Consider the following 25,585-nt stretch of genomic DNA (forward strand, 5'->3'; position numbering starts at 1 on the left):
TAAAAAAAAATTAAAAAAATTTGGTTTTAGAGGTTTTGGCTAGAAAATGTCACTTTTGATCCACTGTGCAACCTTAAAATTGTATTAAGGTAACATCGTTGATGAATTCTTTTATACAACCTAAGTATTGTTGCAGGACTTTTACCGAAAGCCTTAAGGTTATCTCATACAACAATCCCAAGATTTCAATTTACTATAAAGTTAGATTAAAATTAATTTTGATAAATTTATATTTGTAATTAAGTTAAAATTTAATTTAAATAAAAAAAAATGATGCCACCTTTAAAAAAAAAATGTTATGCGACTCCTAATTTCGCATAGGTTTACAAAAATTTATTTACAACATTGGAAGTTTTAACCTCATCAAATTTCTTAAAATTAATAAATAATAAAATCATAAACAGCAGTTAAAATATCCAACAGCGTTATTGATACTCAATAAAAAGTTAGCGATGGCTATACAATATGATCCTGTAGGATAGTTAAACACGTTATAAAAGTAAACACACTGTGAAGGTGAGGCTGGAACATCATATGTGCATGGAGGTGTGTTGCATGTTTCATCTTGTCCTACACTAATACTGCAGTTCGTAATCACACTAGCAGCTATTATAAAAGCTTTTGTGGCACATGGAATAAATGAACTGGTATTGACCTGTTTCAAAGAATCGGTATTTTGGTTTACTTCAATTGGAGGCATTTTGTCTTCGAGTAAAGAAAACGAAACAAACGCTAAGAAAACCATGGCTTCGATTTTTTTCTAGAAAAAAATTAAAGCAATATTGAAAAAGCAAACTAAAAAACAAAACAAAAAATTATATAGAGCTTTGTTTGTAATTTTTATTGTTTTTCAAACTCGTTGTAAGGGGCAGTCCATAAATGACGTCACGCATTTAGGGGAGGGAGGGGTCCAGACTTTAGTGACGATCTATGACAATTTAATTTTAAAACGAAATTCTAAACAAATACAATTCAAAATAATGCAATGAGTTCTTTTATTAGACTTAACGCACTCACGCGTTAAGTAGTGACAAAAATTTACGCATAAAAAAGTTCACATTTTACCATAAAACAAAATAAAATAACAAAATAACATAACAAATTGAGTATAACAAAGTATTTTAAAGTAGCTGTTTAAAAGTATGTATTTAATATTTCTCGACCATATCTTTCAATTTTTTTCTCAATTAATTTTTTGGCGCATCTGATTTGTAAGCGCCGATAAATTCTTTTCATACAATGAACTTCCGGATAATGGATAAAAATAAAATATAACAGCTTTTTTTTGACATGCACGTTTCAGCATCCTACAATGAGCACAAAGGTTTTTCAAGTAGAACTGATTCAGAAGTGGAATGAAATAAAAGTTGATAAAAATTAAAAACCAAAGCGGATCATTGGTTACAAGAACTGAACGCTCTTTCCACAACACTCCTTGCATTTCGGGCTGAACAAACGTTATATACTAATAAACCTTCAACTATAAATGTGCATAACAAAAATCTTCCGACCTAAAATTTGCAGTTTGATAAAAAAGATACCGATATTGTTAGTGATGAATTAGAACCTGAACCTAGTATTGCCCGCTCAGAAATATTGAATTGCCCCAGCCCAACTGCAATTGGAGACACAGAATGAAATTCTGAGTTCTGATTTAGTCGGTTTGTACAAGCTACAAAAACGTGAAATGCTTTTCTTATGAACAAGATGCTGAATTGAAAGAAAAAAAATAAAAGAGACAATTTAGAACAGCAGTTGAATAAAAAGAGAGCGCACCAGAGAAGAGTAAAAAAAGCAAGAGAGCTGAAGAAAAGAAAATTCATTTCTTCGTTTGAAAATAATCCAGAATTATGCATAACTCTGAATGTCAGAGACAAGTCTGATAGGCCAAGATTCAAACCAAATCAGCCTTTACTATTTAAAACTATTGTGAATATTGCTATTCATGGATTAGCATCTGATGAAAAATGAAATAGTGATATATATAGAAGCGTCAAAACGTTGGAACTGGCTGAACAGTTGAAAATGAATGGCTTCACAATCAGTAGAAGTGAGTTTTACTATCGTTTCTTACCAAAACGCAGTTCATATCTTGAAGGCCGGCGTCATGTATCAACGGTACCAGGAAAAATTAATTAGAGCACGTAATGACGAACACGCTAAACATATCAAGGACTTATTTTGTACTGCTACAATAAGGCACTTACAAGAGTTAGCGCCTATGTTAGAAATGAATGAAGTGTGTTCTTTGAGTCAATATGACAAAGCTTATGTGCCAATTGGGTTAACTGCTCCCAAAAAACAAAGTCCATTACTTATGCACATTGAGTAGAAAGTCAACCTACCTGACCATAATTGGTTGATGACTGCAGAACACAAATTAATTCCATCGGTGGGTGCTGGAATTTTAATTAAGTCTAATGGTCTTGGAAACCGAGAAGCAGTAGGATATTCCGGAAAAATCTATATAGGAATCAGATCAGAAAAACACTCAAAATCAACAGCATTCAGCCATGGATTAGATTTTCAAAGATTGCTTACACTTAAGGAGTTAGAAATCATTACCAGAAGTGGTATTTATCGATCGGTTAACTAATTTTAGTTTTGACAGTTGATGGTGGCCCTGATCATATGCGATTCTACGAATACAATTAGTAGAGGTGGGTGGGGGGGGGGGTGAATTATAAAAAAAAACCAAATAGCTTTTTTTGAAAAAAAAAAAAAAAAAAGTCCTCAAAACAAAAATTTAACCGACCGAACTGTGTCAAATAGCTGACTAAATTTGTAAAAAAAACCAACTATAACTTGAAAATCACCTTCTTTGGGGGGATGGGAGGGGAGTGTAACACCCCCCAAAGAAAGTGATTTTCCAGTTAAAGTCCCCCAAAAAGTTGCCTCTGGTCCTGATGAGAACCCAAGATATCAAAAAGTAATAAAGGTTGCAGTACACCACTTTATCCAGGATGATTTTGATGCTTTATTTGATGCTTGCTACAAACGCTCCTAGAAGAAGTGCATTTAATAGAGTTGATAGAAAAACTTAGTAAAAAACTTGCTGGATTAATTATTGCCACATGACCACTATATTAGCCATCTGAACAAGAGAGGTGTTATAATTGATGTCAATTCAGGGACCACTCTTGCTGAAATTTGATAAGGTTTGATTGTCAATAATTTTCCATTAGTGGCAGAGTACATTGAGCCCAAAGAGTTGGAGTTACAAGAACAACTTCTCTTGTCAAGGGATAAGAAATGTCACATACAAACAAGCCAATATCTTACGCAAATTGTAAAATAAAATGAGAATAAACTTATTCTGTATTATTATTTGAATCTATTATTATTATTTGAAACTAAAAAAATCTTATTTCAGTGTGATAAAAGACATATTTCTTCAAGTTGTTCAAAAAGCGAAGTTCATTAAATTCCACTACAAATAACGGACCCATCATGCCATCAATTTCCATCTCTGTTTACAGCACAAAATGTAAAAGATGATGACACCCTTTTCCGCTCTTCAAATCCGTATCGGTCAATTCCATATGACTTGTACTGTCTATAAATGTTTTTCACTAGGATACTGGTGTCAATGCCCTTCCAGTTTATTCCAAAAAACAACATTTTTATTCACCATCGAAAAATAGTTTTTGCTAATTTTTTAATTTCAGCAAAGTTCCATGTTATATTTGTTATAATTGGTTCAAATAAGATTCAATAATTATAAATATTTAAGTTTGTTATAAGTATTTAAATTTGTATTTAATAGTTAAAATCATTTTATAAAATGAACCTTAAATCTAAGGTTCATTTTATTCAATTATTTCATTTAGAATCCGGAATAGCTACGAGATAATAGTTACTTTATAGTAGTAATATAAAAATGTTTCAATTAATATTATATTTAAATATAATAAACTACAGTTGAACATTTTGAAAATATTATATCTTTATGATTATAAAATGCAGTTTTATAAATCAATAGTGAATAATTGATAATAATTTAATAATCATAAAGATAATAAATTTCCTTTATCATTGCTGGCCTTTCTAATTTTTCCATTAAACATATATACATGACAATATTTTTGAAAAATATTTTATTTTTAGTTAACTATCGAAATAATGCAACATTTATCTAAGAGAAGGGAGGGAGTTCATCTATTTGTGACGTAATATTCTTTGAGGAGTCTAAACTTTCAGTCAAAAATGACGTGCGAATTTTTTCTTTAATTAATAAGTTTTACTAAATAAGCTGTCAAAATCAAATTTTATTTATATTTAACAAATAAAGGTCTTGCTGTTTGTGATGACTTTTAATTTTCATATTAATGTATTCTTTTGCATAACGTTTTTTTTTAACATAAAATTATAACTATCTATATCTTCACAATCTAATTAAAGTAATATATCAACTAACTTAATAATAAGTAACTTTTCTTTTTTTTAGTACCAACAAATTAACTTTCTTTAGTAACTATAAATAAACATTCTTTTATTTTAGAAACAATAAAGAAATTTTCTGTTCAAAAAGTGTGAACAGTTTTTTGATGTTGGTTTACTAAGCTGAGATAGGAGGCAAGTTTATAAGATTTTCTATGGCATATAGAAAATAAAAGAATGTCATGAAAATGTCCTAACAAATATTTTATACAACATTTTACAACTTAAAAACCTCAGCTTTAGGGTTTTGGCACATCGTCTAACATCTTTTTTATTAAACAGTGATAAGTTAAATAGATTATAAGATTTTAAAAAATGCAATTTTTATTATCATATTTTACATACTTAAAATGAAAGTATTCAATATATTTTAATTAATTAAAAGTTTATCACAATTAACAATACAAAACAATTAAAAGATGGTTTCTAAGTTGTAATAAGTTGCAACTGATTTCATAGGCCAACAAAATTTTACTTTTTTAATTTTTTTTTTGCATACAATAGGTTTTTCTTATAGTATTGCTTATTCTAATTTCAAATATGCAATCTTTTTTCTTCTATCACGTCAAGTTTTAAAGATATTTGGGTTCAAATCCCAAATATTTGGGGGTAAAATCTCTAATATTTTCAAAAAAAAACTTCTTCAAAAGTATGTCAACCTGGTTCACAAAAACAGCGTTTTTTTTACATAGATTTTTAAAAAGATGAACAACTTTATATAAAAATTATGTTTTTGCTTAAAACAAAAAGGTTTACTTTTATTACAAACTAATTTTATTTTTGAAACTTCTGTGAAAAAACGCTTCTTTTGAGACCCGGGTTTACATACTTTTTAAGAGTTTTTTTTTTACAACCTAACGTGATAGATGAAAAAAGATTTCATTTTTAAAATCAGAATGAGGAATACTATAAGAAAAACAAATTGTATGCAAAAAAAAAAAAAAAAAGTAAAAAGTAAAATTTATGATTATTACTATATAAATTAATATAGCGTTTAGTGGTCATCAATTGGGCGCAAGTAGATACGAGCCGTTACTCAAGGAAATAAATGCTCTAAATGTATACAAACTAAATATATACTATAACTTGTTATTTATGTTTAAACTTCAAAATGAAATGATTCCAAAATATTTTTTTAAAAGTTTCACTCGAATTAATCATAAATATGAAACAAGACATTCAATGAGTAATTACTACATCCCACTAACATCACTCAAAAAATCTGACTTCTCGACTATATGCCGGGGACCACGCTTGTGGAATTCGGTTCTTGACGAAAATATGAAAAAAATAAAATCTATTGCTACATTTAAAAGAACTATAAAAAAACACTAAATTTAAACATTACGTACATTCTCTCATTTTTAAAAAAAAAAATCGAAATAATTTTGTATTTTTAATTTTTTATGTACTTTATTTAATTTTAATATTGTATTGAATATGTATATGCATATGAAGTGAATTAAATTTTTTTTGTTTTTTTGTTTATTGTCTTTAATATGTATTCGAATATGTACAGATTTGTAATTTTTTATTTGTTATTTTATATTTTAACTTTATCTTAAATTTCTTCTTTTTTTAACTTTAAGTTCTTTTTAAACCTTCTAAAATTTCTAACCATTTTTTTTTTTTTTTAAACTTATTAATTTCACTCTTTTATATAATATTGGAAGATGTAAAATTTAATTGTATTTTTTTTTGTATTTCACAAAGGGGCTTGATGATAAGTCATTTTGACTTCTACTTGCCCCAGTCAGCTTGTAATTATATATATTTGTTAAAATTTATAGATAACATTGTAAAATGTGTAAAATGACGAAATAAATAGAAATTCTAATAATGACCCCTTGAAAGCTTAAGTAAATTTCACTAACAGTAAGATATTGGGAATCATTATATAATATCATACACCTGTTAGCGAAATTGCTGAGGAAAAATTATATAATATCATACACCTATTAGCGAAATTACTGATGTAAAATAACCCACTATTTAAATTGTGTTTATTCAGTAACCAAAAATAATTTTGATTTAAAACAGGACTTGCTTTCCTCATACATACCTAGAAAATTAAATTTAAACAAATTTATGAACAATAACATTTTAAAATCTAAGGTTTTATGAAACACTTAAGGCAACGTTAATTCTTTCGCCAATAATTAGTTATTGATTCAACTTTTTTGAAATGTTTTTCAATCATGCTGTAAGGAATCTTTTTCTGAATAAGATGATATAAAATTTAAAGTATAAATAAATAGTTATTAAGAGGAATTAATAAACATTTGGCGGCCTTCGTATTTCATTTTTATTCGAAAAATGTGCGCAAAACTCTTGAAATTAAAAAATGTGAGTAAACATAATACTTTTTATAACTTTAAATGCTGAGAGCCTTGCTGAGAGGGGCCTTTTTTTAACTATTTACGGTTAAAAACAACACCGTGAATTATGGTAATGAATGAAATACGCTATTCGCTAACTTGGTAAATGAGGGATTTATTAATTAAAAAGGTCTACTAATTAATTAATCTGGCTATAGTCATCTAACTATAGGTATTATATTTAAATCTTAGATAAATAAGAGACAAATTTTACCTATGAAATCATACCTAAAAGTCTCTTATTTAAAATATCAAAAAAATTTTACGCAAATTGCTTAAACAGTTTTATGTTGAGATTGATTTCATCTATTTTAAAACGAATATTTTATCAACTATAAACAAACTTTTTCAGCTCTGGTATATTTTTTATACGCGCGCAAATAAGTATTGGATTTCAAAATGCTGTTTTTTTTAACTACATCAACGCAATTCTTCAGCCAAAATTACAGTTAAGTAATTAGCTAAAGGTAGAGAATAAAATCAAAAGTTAGATAATGGCTGGTACGATAAAGAGAAACAACCTTATTTTCTCTCTTTTTTTAAATTTTATTATTTAGGTGCCCCAAGAAGACCTAACGGTCTTGTCTCAGAGCACCGCGGAAGTGCATTTAACTCGGAAGTTTACTTACCATGACGCAAAAATATGTCCAGAGCTCGTTTCGAACCTCAATCTCCTGCTTCTGAAGCAAGCGCTCTAACCACTGCGCACAGCCACAGCCGCTCTTATCAGATACTAAACAATCAATTGTATATATGGTTTCCATGAGAAGTCTGTGGTGAATGATAATCCAAAAGAAGAGGACTCAGTGAAAGAGTTTCAATTCATAAATATAGGAACGCCAACAGTATTGCAATAGTTGTTTGCAATAAATAACTGAGTTATTTAAGGCAATTAAGCCTCTGCAAACCCCAATCTGTTACAGAAGTAAAACCAGATTGTAAGTCTATTACAGAAATGTTGTCTAGACCACGACTGTTAAAGAGTTTATTTGAGATCTGACTTTGGAAACGTAAGCTGGAGTGATTTAAATATCTAACAATTGTTTAATCTGTTTAACTGCAGCAGAAAAAGTGTGATTGTAAGATTCAAGAGTCAAATTAAAAAGTTCTTTGCAAATAGTTCTGATTTATCTTTGGAAGAGGTAATACGATCAGTCCAATAAATTTGAGATAAAAAGTTAGACTTACCTTTCTTAATGAAATTGATAAAGATTTTCTAGAAGCCTCTAGAGCCTAACTTCTGGGATATGATAAACAATTTAGTAAACCGGGAATAGTTAAGTTTAGTATCAGACACCACCTTTTCACATTGGTTTCTTGCAATAATAAATAGGAATTTTCTCTCAATAGAGTTTTTATTTTGAAAAAAATAAAAAAAAGTGATTGCGATTAAATAAAACATCTGAACAAAAAGAGAGAAAATCACGGAGAAAAATGAAACTTGATTTGAAAGTTAAGATGAATAAATAAAAGCTTCTATACCTGCCTGGTTCCAAGAAGCTAGGTAGAAGGCACATTTATTTGCAGAGAGAGAGAAAAGACATTAGCCAAATAACTTTCACGAAGAAAATCACAAACAGAATCTCAGTCGCTTTAATTAAAAGGTCCATCTTAAAAAGAGAAGTTTTAAAAGAAAGACTGCGATAAAAAACAAAGAGAAAAATTATAAAGTGAAGAGCTGCTAAGCGGAAACACATAATCGAATAGTCAGTGGATTTAAATCTGATTTCTTGACAAATAAATGAATTGATGCGTAATTATACACCCAATTTAAGCTTGTCATTATTAAAGTCTTTGCGATCATAGGATAGTACCAAATGATACTGAGATCTGCATAAGAAACATCCGAATTTAAATATGTCTCACAAAGAGCTTTGCAACAGGAAGAGTTCACAAAGAACTTTGCAAAAAGTAAGATTCAACAGATGGAAAGTTACTTGGAACACCACAAATATTTGTGAAAAATATATTGAAACAGGTCGTGGTTGGTTGTGGGGATGGTTTTTCATGTTTAATGTTTTTGGTTACTTTGAGCATGGCTTAAACTTAAAGAGAATTTGACTTATTTAATTATAGAACCAGGCATTCCAAGCAATGATCTATAGCTCACATTACTCATATGATGATATCTCATACCACATAATAAGCTAAAGTTCACTCTACTCATAGATTTTTGATTGTGCTTTCTTAATAGTGGCTATGATACTCTTCTTATTGTCGTATGTAGCAACTCTTCCTGTAGTATGGTTTGCGGAAATATGTGGTAGCACTGAGAGAGGCTGATTTCATTAACAACTGCATGTATGCAGTTGTCTTAGTCCTGTTGATTAACCCAAAGTCTTATGGCAAATTAACCCAAAAACTTAGGGGTTTTTGTGTGATCTTGGCAATGCACGTCAAAAGCATTAATAGAGACACCGATGCGCAACATGGTACTCTTAGTACTTTGATATTTTACAGCTATTATCGAAATCAGCCTCTCTAAGAGCTACCACAGAGTTCTGCAAACTATAATAGAGGATGAGTAAATAAATAAAAAACAGGAAGAGTTGCATAACCACTATCAAAAAGACGCAATCAAAACTTTGTTGCAATCTATAAAAAGTTTAGGAGAAGTGGAAAAGTTTAAAATAAAGCTAAGAAATCTTAATATTAAAAAAATATATAAAGAACTGAAATTCAGATAAACGTGGAAATAAAATAAAAACAAGTCTACCAATTGGCTTAGATGCTAGAAAAAAAGTAGAACACTTGGAAATTAAATAAAAAAAAAACAACCAATTTAACAATGTATTTAAACTTACAGCTTACGTAAAAACCGAGCAGCATCAACAAGGATGTGCATAAATCAAAATCAACATTCATTAGTGTATCAAGATCAAGAAGTAGATAATAAACAAGAAAAAATCAGACCAAAAGAAACCAAATGTAAATGTGTCTTTATTCAGTTATGATCAGATAAATTTAGTACAGAAAAAGAAAAGTAACCCTAGTGCTGACTGAGAGGGACTTGTCTTTCGTGGTACCAAAGTTTTGTTCTTCCGAAAATGAATTACCTGCGTCTTCTGTAACTATTGGGAATTACATGGGTTTTCTGGAACTTTAAAACCAATTTGATCTATTTTTAGCATGTCATATTTCTAATTATGGTAATTTTAGCAAAAAGTTCTTTTATCTTTTAAAGACAAATTGGGATTAACTTATTAAGCTAATGGCTGAAAAGGTTTATTCAAACATCGTCAAAGAAGTAAATTTTTCTGGCTACTTCATTTTATCTTTTAATTCAACACAAGATCTGTTACATGTTATCTGTTGTTATGAAGTACATTAAGAGTGGTTGACCAAAAGAACATTTTCTAGTATTCTTATTACTGGAATTTCAATAATAAGAATAAAAACTTGATTAGCCAATGTTTCCTCTGGATGCAATCAAGTGCATCCAGAGGAAGCATTGGCTAATCAAGTTTTGGAATACTTGTGTTGTGTCTGATTAAATAAATTTTTGTAAGTGTAGGGGTCAATTGTATAATAACACAGCTAATATGTCAGAACTTTACAAGTATTATAATTTGTATTCATGTTCATTATGTAGGATGAAATCTTAAAGGATTTTCATAAGATAAGTCAGACCCTTCGAAAAGAGAATGTCAATTTTAAAACATGTGCAGACATGTATTTATTACTAGCAGACAAACTGCACATTATATATAATTGGAAATTGAAAGAATAGAGAAACCTTTAAATAATATACTACCTGAGGTTGACTAAAAGGAAAGCTAAAAAAGAAAGCGCATCAGTAAAAAACAAACAAACAATAAAAATGTACAGGAAGTCTATCCTCACAAGACAACTTTAGAGTGCCAACATATTACGTCATCATTGATAAACTCGAAGATCAAATGAGAAGAAGAGAGAGAAATAGACGGCATTATTACAAAGAAGTTTTTATTTATTGCTGATGTAGCCCCAGATCCATTTTAAATTCAAATTTTTTATGTTTTCTTATGTTGAACAGATCAAAAACTCAAACGACATCATTTCAGTTGAGTTGCAACAATTTCATATGTATCTGCAAAAAAAATACTCTTCCTGTGCCACATTTTCCAGCTCATTCACGCTGCCCTTTAAAGGATTATCAAAAATGATAAAATTGAAAATAAAAATTCCTAACGTTGATACATCATTTAGAATATTTTTGATTAAATGCAGTGCTGAACGGTCATTCTCAAGGCTGAAGCAAGTCCCAACTTATTTTTCTTACAGGTAAGACACATTACTCATCTTGTTTAGCTTAAGTATTAGTACCCTAGTGCGTTTTTAAACCATTAAATAACAAATAACATTCATAATACATATTATTGGGTGGTCTGTTTTTATTTTACAATTGTGTCTGCGGACAACTTTTTGATGGACCACATATGGGTTTGCAAGATGGGCTCCATCTTGCAAACCCTATGTGGTCATGCTATATTTGCTATATTTTAGTAATGCATTTTTTTTAGTTGGTGTAAAACAAAATGAATTTAGTTTAATAGCAATATGTTAGTTGATAACTCAAAAAAAAAACAATTTGTTTAGTTTTTGAAGTTTTAAAAACATATAAAGTGGTTTCTGTTAGAAATAGATTAATAATACAGATTCGTATAATCTGCAATTAATATTTAATCTAATTAAGATAAAACATTACAGAGGTTTTTAATGTAAACTGAAAATAGAAATAGAACGAGAATAAGTTCTTGAAGGACACCACATTTGATTTGTAACTTTTTAAGTAATAATTTTAAATGAAACTTCTGTTTAAGTTTTACCTTATCTAAAAAGCGTAACTTTATAGCTAATGAAAATTAATTCACGAGTGCTAATAAAAATTAATTCATAATAATTCTTAATGGAATTTCTGAATTTCTTAAATATTGCTTTCAGTTTTCCGTTGAAGTTTGATGATAAATTCCATCTTTTAATATTGTTGTTAAAAAAAGAGTAAGTTTCATATAAAATTATAAAAACCTCGTTTACTTTTTTACTTCCAGAAATTGCATCATGTATAAAAAAAAGTTAATTAGGCGCAATAAATATACGCTGAGGGCTAAATTTTTTTTTTCTAAACTCCGCTTTTTTAATAAAAGATACCATTCATTGTATAAGTTGTTCCAAACTTGACCCACTTTTTTGTATCTATTTCTTTAAATTAAATTAATAATAATTATTGCCCTTTCCAATATCTAACTCCCAAACGACATAATTTTTTTTGGTTTGCATTATTTTGGCATGATTTAGGCTTTGGCTACTGCACAAAACTTTGATACTGTCTAAAAAAGGTTTTGTTTTTCAACTGTGGCTCAACGATATCAAATGATATTTTATTTTTCAACTGATAAATAAACAAATTTAGCTTGTTTTGCTATATTATTGTAAATATATCCGGATAGAAAATATAATTTTTACAATGTTTTGAAACATTTGTATTTTGTACAATGTTTTGAAACATTTTGAAGATGGAATTTAGTGCGTTTCTTCTAACTATATCGAGCTATATGTTTTCATTAATATTTCAATAGTATTTCAACTATATATTTTATTAATATTTCTTTATATTCACAAAGATCAAGACCTAGTGTTCGTGTTAGAACAGCGAAAGTTTTATATAGCTCGACAATAGAGCTTAGATGAGCAAAGTATATTCCAGATTGAACAAGAGTTTGGCACTTCACTGAAGGGTACTTTTCCTCACTGGACAGGCGTCCAATTTAAGTGCTTCTTGCAAAATACCACTCGTTTTTTCTTCTGGACATTATTCAGCAATGGTTTCTTGGCGGGTGTTTTTCCAAAAAGCTGGAAGTCATCCACGAGTTGTGGACGAACGGTACGAGCAGTAACCGCAACAGGCAGGGATGCTGCGATTTCGGATGACACAGCAAATGAATTTGTAACTATTGCACGTTTAATGGAATTGTCAAAGCACCGGCTGGCGTTCCTGTGCCCTCCTGAGTCTCTTCTACGGTTAATACTAATCGTTTCTCTAAACCTCTTTACGATACGAACCACTGTTGATTTGTGAATATCCATTTTCTCAGTAATATTCTAATATGACATGCCATCATTTGCATAACTAATAACAACAGATGCTTTTCTCGGAGTAATGTCTTAGGTCTTACCCATTTAAATGTAAATAAACTAATAAACAATAATACTGACTAAAATAGAGTTTAATAGAATATACAATAAGTCACAAAAAAATGATAAAAAGTAAAAGTATGAGCAAAAACAAATGCTCATTCTCCATAGAAACAGGATACCAGTGACTTATAATAATTATTAATTTATCAAGGTCTAAAATGGGTAGAATATGACGAAAATATAACGTTTTTATTGTCATCTCTACTTTTTTGGCTATGACTCTAATATCAACAATAAATAATTGAATACTACCGCCAGACCGTATGGTATTGTTCAATAAAATCACCAAATAATGATTTTATTACAATACCATAGTTCTGTTACGACAAATGCGACTAGATAATTCAACTGTCAACTAAATCAACTAATATATTTTCTAAAGTCGATGAAAATAAACTAATAAATTTTTGAAATTCGACTTTATTCCCATACTTTGACTAAATCGACTAAAAGTTGATTTAGTCAAAGTATGGGAATAATTTATTTTCTTGAAATAAATTTTAATAAAAATAGAGTAATTTATATTCGCTTTCTGTTTTTAATTATCAAACCATTTAAATAATAATGGTGGAGAGAAGGGCTGCTCCGACAATTGGACAATCAAATCTCAGACCCAATGATATAGGGACCGCCTTAAATACTTGCAATATATCAAAAAGGTGATTGAATAGATTTAGATTAACATTTAGATTTTGGAAATTCACAACCTAATTTTGCCCCAGGACCCGTGCAAGATTGCAGCGGCTCTGTATAAAAGTATTTATAAAAATCAATGAAATATAAAATTGAAAGTTTAATTAGGTATAAACAATGCTAACATGCTATGAATAAGATAAAACTTTAAGAGAGTAAACAAAGTACTAGGTAATAGTAATAATTGTACATACTATTGTTATTAAATGAAAACTAAAGATTGAAAAGTTAAATCAAATAAAAAGATATAAGGATTTCAGGATTTTTACTCGGCTAAATCGACTTTTAGTCAATTAGTAGGAAGCCCATAGTCAATTAAATCGACTATTTGATTTTTCCAAGTCGACTAATTTCGACTTTTAGTCAACTTTTAGCCGATTTAGTCGAAGTTGATAACAACACTACAATACCATAATACCGTTATAAACAAAAAGTTATTTAATTAGTCCATATTACGTATATACTTATGACATTGATGTAATTTACAATGTCATTTTAATCTGTTTTATAATAGGTTTTCGAATAAATAAATATCAAAGTTTTTTGATATAACTTATTCCACTGAATAATTGTGCATATGCGTCATAGAAGTTATGAGGTAAATAATTATTAGTGGTTTCAAATAAGTTGAACTTGTTTCAAAGTCAATATGTTTTACAAGCCAATACTCAGGTGATAGGTGAGCAAACCTAGATAAATTTTGGGATTTTTTTCGTATATTTGCGGGTGACGTGATTTTTTATCGTTTATATTTCACGGGAGAATTTCAAAACGCTGATTTAAAATATAACGTTGACGTTTTGACTTAAAATCCGACAAAAAATTTCCTGTACTAACTTAAATTCATAACAGGGGTATTATGAATTTGTGTTAGGGTTAACATATAATTTGATGAATTTATAACATAATAAAAATATTGCCTGGGGAAGTACAAGTAAAATAAGTTACAGCGTCTTTTCCGCCATCAGAAACATGCAATGCGAATAATATATTTTTTTAATCGTTTTTCAAACACAAAACCTTTATTCAAAGATATGAATGTGTTAAACGTTTATGAACTTAACTTGTATAATACTTTATGTTTTACGTTTTGTTGTATGAAGTTGTATGAACAACCTATTATTAAATGTCTTTAAAGATCTATTTACCTTTAAAGTAAAGAATAAATATAGTTTGCGAAGTGATAACTACCTAGTAAACACGCTTTAGTTGGTCCAACTGATGGGCCAGTATCGGCTATATATATATATATATATATATATATATATATATATATATATATATATATATATATATATATATATATATATATATATATATATATATATATATATATATATATATATATATATATATATATATATATATATATATATATATATATATATATATATATATGTATATATATATATATGTATATATATATGTATATATATACATATAAATATATATATATAAATATATATATATATATGTATATATATATATATATATATATATATATATATATATATATATATATATATATATATATATATATATATATATATATATATATATATATATATATATATATATATATATATATATATATATATATTTATATATATATATATTAGGGGTGTTCAAAAAAATAAAATTTCGAAAACGCGAATACACAACAAGCTAAATTTGGGGCAAACATAAAAAAAATACGATTACAAAAAAAAAACCAAAAATATTGAGATTTACCTTGTGCTCAAGCATCAAAACCCCCCTAAAAATGCCCCAAATAGTACCCTCGTAGCAAGGCTTTGAGCACAAGGTAAATCTTAAAATTTTTAATTTTTTTTTTTAATGTGCTCATAATAATCTATATATTTTTTTAAAATTGATGTGTATCCGTGATTTTTCTTAATTGTTCTTTAAATTGAAAACGATTTTATGCAAAAAAACGAAAATATGCGCATTTAACAAAAGAATGCGCAATAATTCCTAGTTATTTTATTTGTTTATATTCACATTGTTTGGTTTTCATTTTATTTGTATTTAGCTTTTTAGAAAAACATTTTTTTAAAGGTTGATTGAATGATACAAACTTAAATTACGTGCAACTTGTATCTTTAAAAAATATTTTTTTAATATAAATACTAAAGTTTAAGCGAATTCTTCTGAATTTCGGAGCGTAAGCTAAGTAGTCCCTTTGCGATTCTTTTCTTGCTTATAACTTTGTTATTTTGTTTCTTGGTTAGTAAAGATTCACTGCCTGATGCCTTAAAAATTGAGCGAACTTTGTCCACAGCAATAAGCCTATTTTGTAGCGGTGAACAAATTGTTGCATCATTCCAATTGCTCTTTCTGCGTGGTCGTTTACACAAACAATACTTTTTGAAAAATTTAAAAATAATTTATATGTTGATTGCGTGTGCCAATACTGAGGTGGCAAGGTCAGCCAATTATCAATTTGTTGATCTTTTATTCCGATCATATCAAACATTAACCAGGAGAACTCATCAACCAAAGAAACTAAGCAAGGAATTTGCTGATGAGTGTTAAGTTTAATTTTCAGCAAATTTTCTATATCTTTTTTTTGCTTATTTTCATTTTTAAAGTAAGATGACTTAGGTTTTGGAAATGATAATATTGCAGGAAGAGGCTGAATAAGTGCGAATTTCATAACTGCGAATCTGCATAAGTGCGAAGCAGTTGCAAAGACTGGCATAAGTGCGAACTGGCACAAGCGCGAACTGGCATAAGTGCGCCGAAAGAATTTGCAAACATTGGCATAAGTGCGAACTGGCATAAGTGCGAATCAATTGCAAAAACTGGCATAAGTGCGAACTGGCACAAGCGCGAACTAGCATAAGTGCGCCGAAAGAATTTGCAAACATTGGCATAAGTGCGAACTGGCACAAGCGCGAACTGGCATAAGTGCGCCGAAAGAATTTGCAAACATTGGCATAAGTGCGAATTGGCAAAAGTGCGAACTGGCATAAGTGCGAACTTACCGATTCGCCACTTATGCTAATTTGCACTTATACCAATGTTTGCAAATTCTTTCGGCGCACTTATGCTAATTCGCGCTTGTGCCAGTTCGCACTTATGCCAGTTCGCACTTATGCCAATGTTTGCAAATTCTTTCGGCGCACTTATGCCAGTTCGCGCTTGTGCCAGTTCGCACTTATGCCAGTTTTTGCAATTGTTTCGCACTTATACCAGTTCGCACTTATGCCAGTTCGCACTTATGCCAATGTTTGCAAATTCTTTTGGCGCACTTATGCCAGTTCGCGCTTGTGCTAGTTCGCACTTATGCCAGTTTTTGCAAGTGATTAGCACTTATGCCAGTTCGCGCTTGTGCCAGTTCGCACTTATGTCAGTTCGCACTTATGCCAGTCGCACTTATGCAGATTCGCAGTTATGAAATTCGCACTTATTCAGTCGCCCCTATTGCAGCAGCAATTTTTTCTTTTCTTCGAGTGCAACACCATCATCCAGCAAGGCTAAAGGAATCAGAGTTGAATCAAGATACCATGTATGTTTAAATAAAGAATTCAACACCGCATCAACAGCAAATGGTTCTGCACATACTGCTTTATACTGATGCATTTGATGAATAGCAGTTACATCCATAAAAGGAGCTTTTATTGTATCATTTGATTGCAGGTACCACTTTGCATAAAAACAAGCTATAAATTCAGTTACTACCTTAATATGTTCTCTATTTTTTTGAATAAAATTAATTTGAGTTGAAAGAATTTGCATTTTTAAATAATATATAGATTTCCCAAGAAATCTTGCATGATGAACCGCTCCAGTTTTTCGAATTTTAATGATAGAAGGAGATAGATAGCTGACCACTAGCTCTGCAAGTTCTTTTCTATCTTCCCTTACAATATTATTTCTCAATAAGTAAGATCTACAATACTCAAGAGATTCTGTAACAGCTTTTTCAACAACAGTTCCTTTAATTTCTTCCCAACCAAATTTTACTAACATAGATGGGTTGTACTCAAAATTAGGCTGCTTAAACAAGTTTTTGAAATTTTTAAACAAAGGGTTATTGGGGGCCGTAGTTTTTTCATTTGTTATAGCCTCACAAAAGTGTGTGATTCTTAACTCAGAAACATAATGTCTGCAAGCTAAAAGAATTAGATATTTATTTAACTCAGTAGATATTCTTATAAAAGATCCTTTATGTATTCCTGTATTGCTTGATGTGGTATCAAAACAAAGTAATCCAATTTTTGATTCGAGATTGAGATCTTTTAGGACTTTCATTACACCATTGTTATGATCTTCTCCAGATGAAGAGGGTAATGGCGTAGATCCGAGAAGATGGGACTCATTATCAATAGTTGCTAGAATAGCAAGTCTATCATGCTTTAATTTTTTTCCATTATTAATTTCAAAAAGTGTCTTTCCATCTGTATTTTCCAAATGTATAATGCATGGGTAAAGAAAAGCTTGGATGCTAAGTTCGACATCTTCTTTAGCAATAACTGCCATTTCATGAGCTGTTTGTTTCATCTTTCTAGATGCTGCTGATCTACTGCAATTTACATTTCTAAGATCAACCCCTGAACTATCAAGGATTGCAGCAGTAACTTTAGTCAAAACGTTTGGAGAAATATCAGTAATTGTGGCAATTAGAGCAACATTACCAGAAATAATATCTTTTGGGATCTCAGCTTTTATAAGACTACTTGACTCTATAGAGCACCAATATCCTGGTTTAAAATCGGAATCAAAAGATGAATCTTCGCTGGTGTCCGTACCAAATTCTAGCTCTGAACTTATTTCTACTGATTTAGCAGCATTTTTTATAGATGGGTTTCTTTTTCTTGTATTCTCCGAAATCTAAACAGCATACATTATAAAATAAAAATTATTGTACCCAAAATAAAAAACAATCAAAAATTGGAGAAGAGTGAGCAATGAGAGGAGAGTTTTTGAATTCAGAAAAAAGGTATATAATATGAATTTATATTATAATATATAATACCTTCTCGCTATATTTTTTGACTTCAGGTCCTTGAAAAAACTTTCTGTTGTGTTCTTGATCGTATAAAAAATCTAGGTCCTCTTTCCTATCTAGGTGTGATCTATTCTTGTCCTTCTTTATCCAGTTTTGTAAGTCAGCTATTCCCGCCCAAAAGATTTTTCCCAGCTCCTTTCAAAAGTCTTGTTGCTTTTTTAATTCTAAAGGCAACCTCCTGTGCATGTTTTTTTTCAAATTCAAATATTTTTTGTTCAACTTATTCAGCTTTTGTATCAAGTTATTATCTGATTGAAGAGGGAATCCAGCTTTAAGCCAGGGACCCTTGATTTTGCTTAGAATACACCTACAATGCAGTTTAACACATCTCTCATAATTTCTTTTTTTACCGAGCATGCAATTATCATTGACTTTTTTGATGTTTTAGAAAGCGTCGCCTTATTAAAAGATATGTGTTGTAAAATATCTAGTCCAATTGGCAGTTGATCAACTAAAGTTAATAACAAAAATATTCAGGTTGAGTTTGCTCTTGTACAACGTGAAATCTTATACTCATAAGATTTCACATTATAAACTATAATCTTATATCCTAAACTAGATATTTAAAATTAAAAAAAAGCTCAAAACAAATTCGTTACTTGGTATTGCTGGTTTCGCTTTCTCAATAATAAAATGTTTGTTTTTTTTTTCGTTTTTATTTTTCGCTTTTCATTGCCACTTTTTAATTGTTTCTTACTTTTATTTGCACTTGAAACTTTCATTTTATGTGACTCTCCTTTGTTTTCTATTAAATTGTCCATTATAATTTTTAAAACTATTTTAAAAGAAATGACATTCACTAATTTCAAAATATGAGATGAAACTAAAACGCAGAATTTCGCAATATACATTAACGTTAATTTACAATTGTCAGTTTTTTCTTTTTACAACTTTTAGACAGGTAATAAAATTGTTTGTTAAGTGAGAACAAAAGAAAAATGCAAACATAGTACACATATCAAAAAACAAAAGAAACATTAATAATTAATAAACCAAACAATGTGAATATAAACAAATAAAATAACTAGGAATTATTGCTTATTCTTTTGTTAAATGCGCATATTTTCGTTTTTTTGCATAAAATCGTTTTCAATTTAAAGAACTATTAAGAAAAATCACGGATACACATCAATTTAAAAAATATACATATAGATTATTATGAGCACATTATCTGAATCTATAAATGTAGGTATAACTTATATGGTATTATTTTTAGCACTTCCCTCAAGAACTACTTCTATGCCCTTATTGTTATTGACAATAATCTATCGATACATTGATTTTCTATTCATATATGTTTTTCTTTGTATTTACCTATTTGTTACATTTTTTCATTTCAGAATCATCATATGATGGATTTATGCGATATAGAAGAACAAAGCATTGTAAATTTGTATGAATTTTTTAAAAATATCTACAAATAATTAGTCTAGTCAACGTCTAAACTTCAATATTGCATATGTCATTTTTAAGTAGTTTCTAGGCTTTTCTAAATGTGTTTTTTATTCACATAATTTTACAAACAAGGTCTGCAAGCAAGTTTGAGCTGAAAAATTTTTCTTAGCCTTTAAGGAGAATTGATTTATTCTTTGTGTAATTTAATTTTTTTAAATGTAGTAGTTTTAATAAATAAATGTTTGTTTGTTCTTACTTATTTGTTTTCAGGTTCTTAAGAACTAGGCAACTTAGCTAAGCAAGTTTTTTTTTATTTTTTAGGGCAATTGGTAAGAGCTGAAAGGTATTTTTTAGTGCAATTGGAAAGAACTGAAGTGTTTTTTGTCATCTCACACAGTATAACTGGTACTGATTTAAGTAATTTTACTAATATTTTTTATTTTATATTATATTTATTTTATATTAGATATAAATTTTATGTATTTGACATGGAAAGCTGACTGTAATTTGTTGACACAGAAGTGATCAACAAATTACAGTCAGTAATTTGTTGATCACTTACTTAAATAATTTTGTGCATTCTAGTCTAAAATCTTTGAAATTAAAAACAATTGATATAAATAAATGTTTAATATTTTTGATAAATGACTTATGTATATAAACATAAAAAGATATGGATTTCAATAAATCTTAAGTTTAAATATAATCTTTGATTAGAAAAGATCACGATTTATAAGATCCTTTTACATTTTTTTATTATTCAGTTATAACAATTGTAATATTACTGGTAATATGTTTAATGATAATAGTGAAATTGAAGTGGATAACATTAGGCTCAAAGAAGTTATTAATGTAAATGCTAATATGCAACTTGAAAATAGTTGTCAAGTGAAAGAGATAGATCTAGGCAAGATGAAATTAATCGTTGTTGAAATATAAGAAATACTGCTCAGCGAGCAGAAAACTTACTTGCCAGAATTCAATGTCAAGCAGTGTTAACGTCTGTTAATTTGATTTTACTTTAGACAATTTAGAACAAAGCAAAGTATGAATTTTACTATTTATAGTAACAATTTATTAAAGTTTTAAATTAAAATGATTTTAAATTTTTTTATAATTTCACACATTTTTTATAATTTCAAACATATTTATGTTCTTTTCTTGTTTTTAGTTGCCTTTGTGATCACTTGATTAGTTTGCTAACTGTTGAAATGTGGTTTTAATCTTGTAAATTTAATATGATGCGATATTTACTCTATTAGTTATTAGTCAACAGTTAGAGAGAAGCTGGAGCTTAATTAAGAAATGCTGGAAATTAAATTAAGGTAAAAATAACTTTGTTTAATGGTAACATAATAAAACCAGTTACTACTATTTATTGCGTGATTTTTTACTTTTTTTAACATGCTGCTTTGGAAACACTTTCTTTCTCTCCCTCTCTCTCTTAGATGAGAGGGAGAATTAATAAAACTTATGTAAATACTAAGCTCTTACGTATTTATTAATATCACAATTGATAATGACCATTTATATATAGATTGTTAAAATATTGTAATAAACAAAATCTTTTTTAGTCCAAGTATTTGAGTTAATAAAATATCTTATTAAGTTGTGGTGTTATTTGCCAGCGTTACTACATTGTGTTGTCTAGCCTTTTTATAATCTTTTCTTTTTCAATTCCTCTGGAGACAAAGTAATGTGTGCTTACAAATATTTTATGCTTTGCGCTGTTGTTACTGCGTTTTGTGTTGATAGACCTAGGCTGTTATAGCTATTTTTTTATTCTTTAAATTTTCTGTTATATTATTATCCTAATTCTACTAACAATGAAATGCAAGTAATACTTTTTAATTAAAAATTGTAATTTTTTTTTCATTTCTTTTTTTAGGTATTCGCAGGCTTTATTTGACTTTCTTTTTCTGGTACCTGTGTTGTGACAGATTTTAAAAAGAACTTAACTGAAGTTAATGCGGTCGTTAACTATAAGCAATGACATTGCTGATAGGGAGTCAAAGTTAAAATATTACTTATAGATTAATTTGTATTTAATTTTTTAGATAATATATCAAATTATTAATGTGTTTTTGTTATAAATGATTTCATTACTTATAACCCGTATTAGGAGTTGCTTACTGCTAGTTTTTTATTATTGTTACTGTTGTAATTTTCTACTCTAATTATTATATTTGTAGTTGTTATTGTTATTACAACTGTTATTATTACAATGATTATTACTGTATTACTACACAGTCAACAAAAAAAAATTTTTTTTTCTGGTGCCGAGCAAACAATTTGTTTTTTGTATAACGTTTCTCATTTTGATTTCGAATATGCAACTCATGGTTCACCATCACGTCAAGTTGTAAAGATTGTTGTAAACATTTATAACATTTACACTTTCAATTAAATTGCAAAAGCGAATTTAAAAAGTCGCGAAAAAAAATCATATAGATGGGCCGAAAATGGTACCAACTGTTAGCCAACTGTTTTATTATTGTTGTGCCGTTAATGGTGCCAACAGTTTATAAAACAATTGGCTAAGTGTTGATAAAAGCGTTACGTTTTTTTCACGGTACCAACTAAATAGCCGACTGTTGGCCCAACTGTAGCTAATAGTTGGTTATTAGGATCGGGCCAACTACTTACCAACTGTTCAATATTTATTGGGTATTTTTAAGAAGCCTTTTGTCAAACAAAATTTAATCGCATTTGTATAGATTATCGAGCACTTTATCTCTGGAATAAAATTGTCCAGCCTAATTTAGATTCATCTATCTCTTTTTCTTTTTTTAAAAACAAGTTAAAGAACATTATTTTTTCAACAGATAATATATTGAAACATTTTTGAGATATTATTTTAACTATTTATTATTTGAAATGTTTTGGATTGTTATTTTGTTATCAACTACGTGTATTCTTTTATACTATATATTATTTTATATAATTTTTTTTTTCTTATATTTATTTAACGTGTATTATTTTATATTATATATATATTTTAATTTTTATATGGTTCTGGCGACCTGATCGGTATGATCTTTTTCAAGATTCCAATTTTATTGTTTATATTACACGACATATAAATAATGTGCACTGAAAAAAAAAAAAAATTCGTTTCTAAATTTATTACTTTTTCAATAAAAATTAAATGATCTGTATTATGTCATTTGGTTATAGTAATCGGTGTTAAATTAATGTTTTTGAGAACATTAGTACAATATTGTATTGTGGAATAAATGGATAAATAAAAATAGAGTTACCACCCCAAACTGTCTATGAAAAGCCTGGATTGTTATCGTGTCCATTACATTTTGTTGATTCAGCTTTTTATCAAAGTTTAGTATCTTCATTGCTATTTTTCTAATGTTTAAATGTTTATATCAGAGATTGCTTTTAAGTAATCTAAAAAAATGGATAATTTTCCGAAGAAGTTAACTACTTAATTGAGGAGAAAAAGCTAAATATAAAAAATAGCTAACCAAAATAAATATTTATAATAAAAAACTATATCGCATAAAAGAAATTTAATTAAAATTATATGAAAATGCAAAAAGATCCAACTTCAATCTAAACAATTTACGGTGTTCCGATGTTGAACCAAAATGGTTTGGTGCAACATCGGAACAATTGTCCAATAATTTCAAAGTTGTTTTTCTAATGGAGTGTGCAGACTGAATAGGCGATTCTATTTTTCTACGGGTAGGAGGAATAATTATCACGTGAGTATGCGTAGTTTTGCTTTGGATAAATTAAGGTTTCTCTTAAAGAAAGTACTTTAATTTACAGTAATAGAGAAAAGTTTTAATATAATATTTTAAAAACTAGGAATAAATGCAAATTTAAAAAGTATAGTTTTATTGAAAAATGGTTTTTTTTTAGAGGTGATTCAGCATTTTTTTATATTTTGGAGACTTGAAACTTGGAGAAACTTGAAACACAATAACTTAATAACGACTAATGTATATAATATGAAATTTAATAGACTGATAAATGACATACATATATATATAAAAAAATGAGCGGAAAAAAATTTGCATATACTGTCTAAAAAAAATCATAATAGCAAACAATGTAAAAAAAAAAAATACTTAAATATAAAAATTAAAATCAATGAAATCAAACAAAAAATAAATACCATCTCCCCGCTCACTTTCTATACCGCTCGGTATGTTTCTAGGTATGTATAGTTTCTAGGTACTTGAAGAATTCTACCTGAAAATTTCAAAGTAAGCCTCACCCTAGCTGCTAGTAAGCTGCAGCAAAGCTGCTAGTAAGCAGAGACAGGTTAAACAAAAAAATGAAATACACCCTTTTCAATCTTTTTGTATGGAAATGACATATTTCTTAATAAAGCAAAAAAGATATATATCAAGGTGTAATATAATATGGCATAAAATAATGTAGTATGGCATAAAATTATATAATATTTATAATTATTAAAAAATTCAAATGTACTATATTTTAAATTCAGTTGTGTCAAAATTGATACGGTGTTGCTTGAATACTAACAAAATATGTATTTGGTTGAATGATTTTTTAAATCAGCATTGTCAAATTTTAAAGTAAATGATTTGAGAGCTAAATTCAAATCTCGATTCTAATTTTTTTTTTAGAATATACCGAAACCGAGACAATACCTGATTACATTCTATTCGTTATATTTTATATATAATCTTACTCCTAATTTCAAAATTTTTGAGTTTATTTTGCGTTTGTAAGTGTTTGCTTAAATAATTTACTTTAATTAAAGGTTAAACCTGATTTTTTTGCTTAACAAACTATTTAAATGTTTTTTTATTATAACTTAAAATAAAATTTCAATGGCAAAATACAAGAATATACACTGCATAAGCAAACTTGGCTGCAAATGTTTTTATATTCACAAATTTTGAGCAAATTGAATAAAACATACCTTCATTGTAACGAAATCCTGAATAGCTATTTTGGTTGTTGCACTAGCTTTAAAATTGACGGACTGTTTTTCCCGTCTTATACGTGAAAAATTTTATTTAATTTGGTTTGCTTAAAAATCTCTTTTTAATCATATTAATTCTATTCAATTTAATTTATTTAATCTAATTAACAATTTAATTCGTCACTTGATTGTTTACGTAAAAAAATTACTGTTTAAACTTGATGTCATTCCACAATTAATGAGCGTTTTAGTTTGTTTTTTTTTATATCAAAAGCTACCCAATCCACACAAATAGTGCTTTAGGCGTAAAAAAGTTTTGAAAACATTTAATGACTTTTAGTACGTTTTTAAGTCATCTAAACATGTCTTGTATAAAACTCTGGTAGTAACAGGCAGAAAAAAAATTTTTTTAAGCAAATAGTTGAAAACAATCTACAGCTTTGGCTTATTTCTATTAATAAACAAAAAGAATATAAAAAAGCGCACAAATTTTTGTAAGTAATGACGTCACTAATACGCGCGTAATTAGCGTCATTTTACCCTAAAAAATCTGAAATGTCAGAACTGTTTCAA

General features: G+C 28.5%; 1 long non-coding RNA gene across 1 annotated transcript; it reads right to left on the bottom strand.

The window, feature by feature from the left end:
* Positions 1-281: 281 nt before the first annotated feature.
* On the bottom strand, positions 282-25,104 carry LOC136087246 (uncharacterized). The gene is made up of 2 exons (XR_010641665.1): positions 25,010-25,104; positions 282-760 (listed from the first exon to the last, which is right to left on the bottom strand). It is a non-coding gene; the product is annotated as an uncharacterized LOC136087246 (long non-coding RNA).
* Positions 25,105-25,585: the final 481 nt, after the last annotated feature.

The sequence above is a fragment of the Hydra vulgaris genome, chromosome 11 (genome assembly GCF_038396675.1).
Source record: "Hydra vulgaris chromosome 11, alternate assembly HydraT2T_AEP".
Classification (NCBI taxonomy): domain Eukaryota; kingdom Metazoa; phylum Cnidaria; class Hydrozoa; order Anthoathecata; family Hydridae; genus Hydra; species Hydra vulgaris.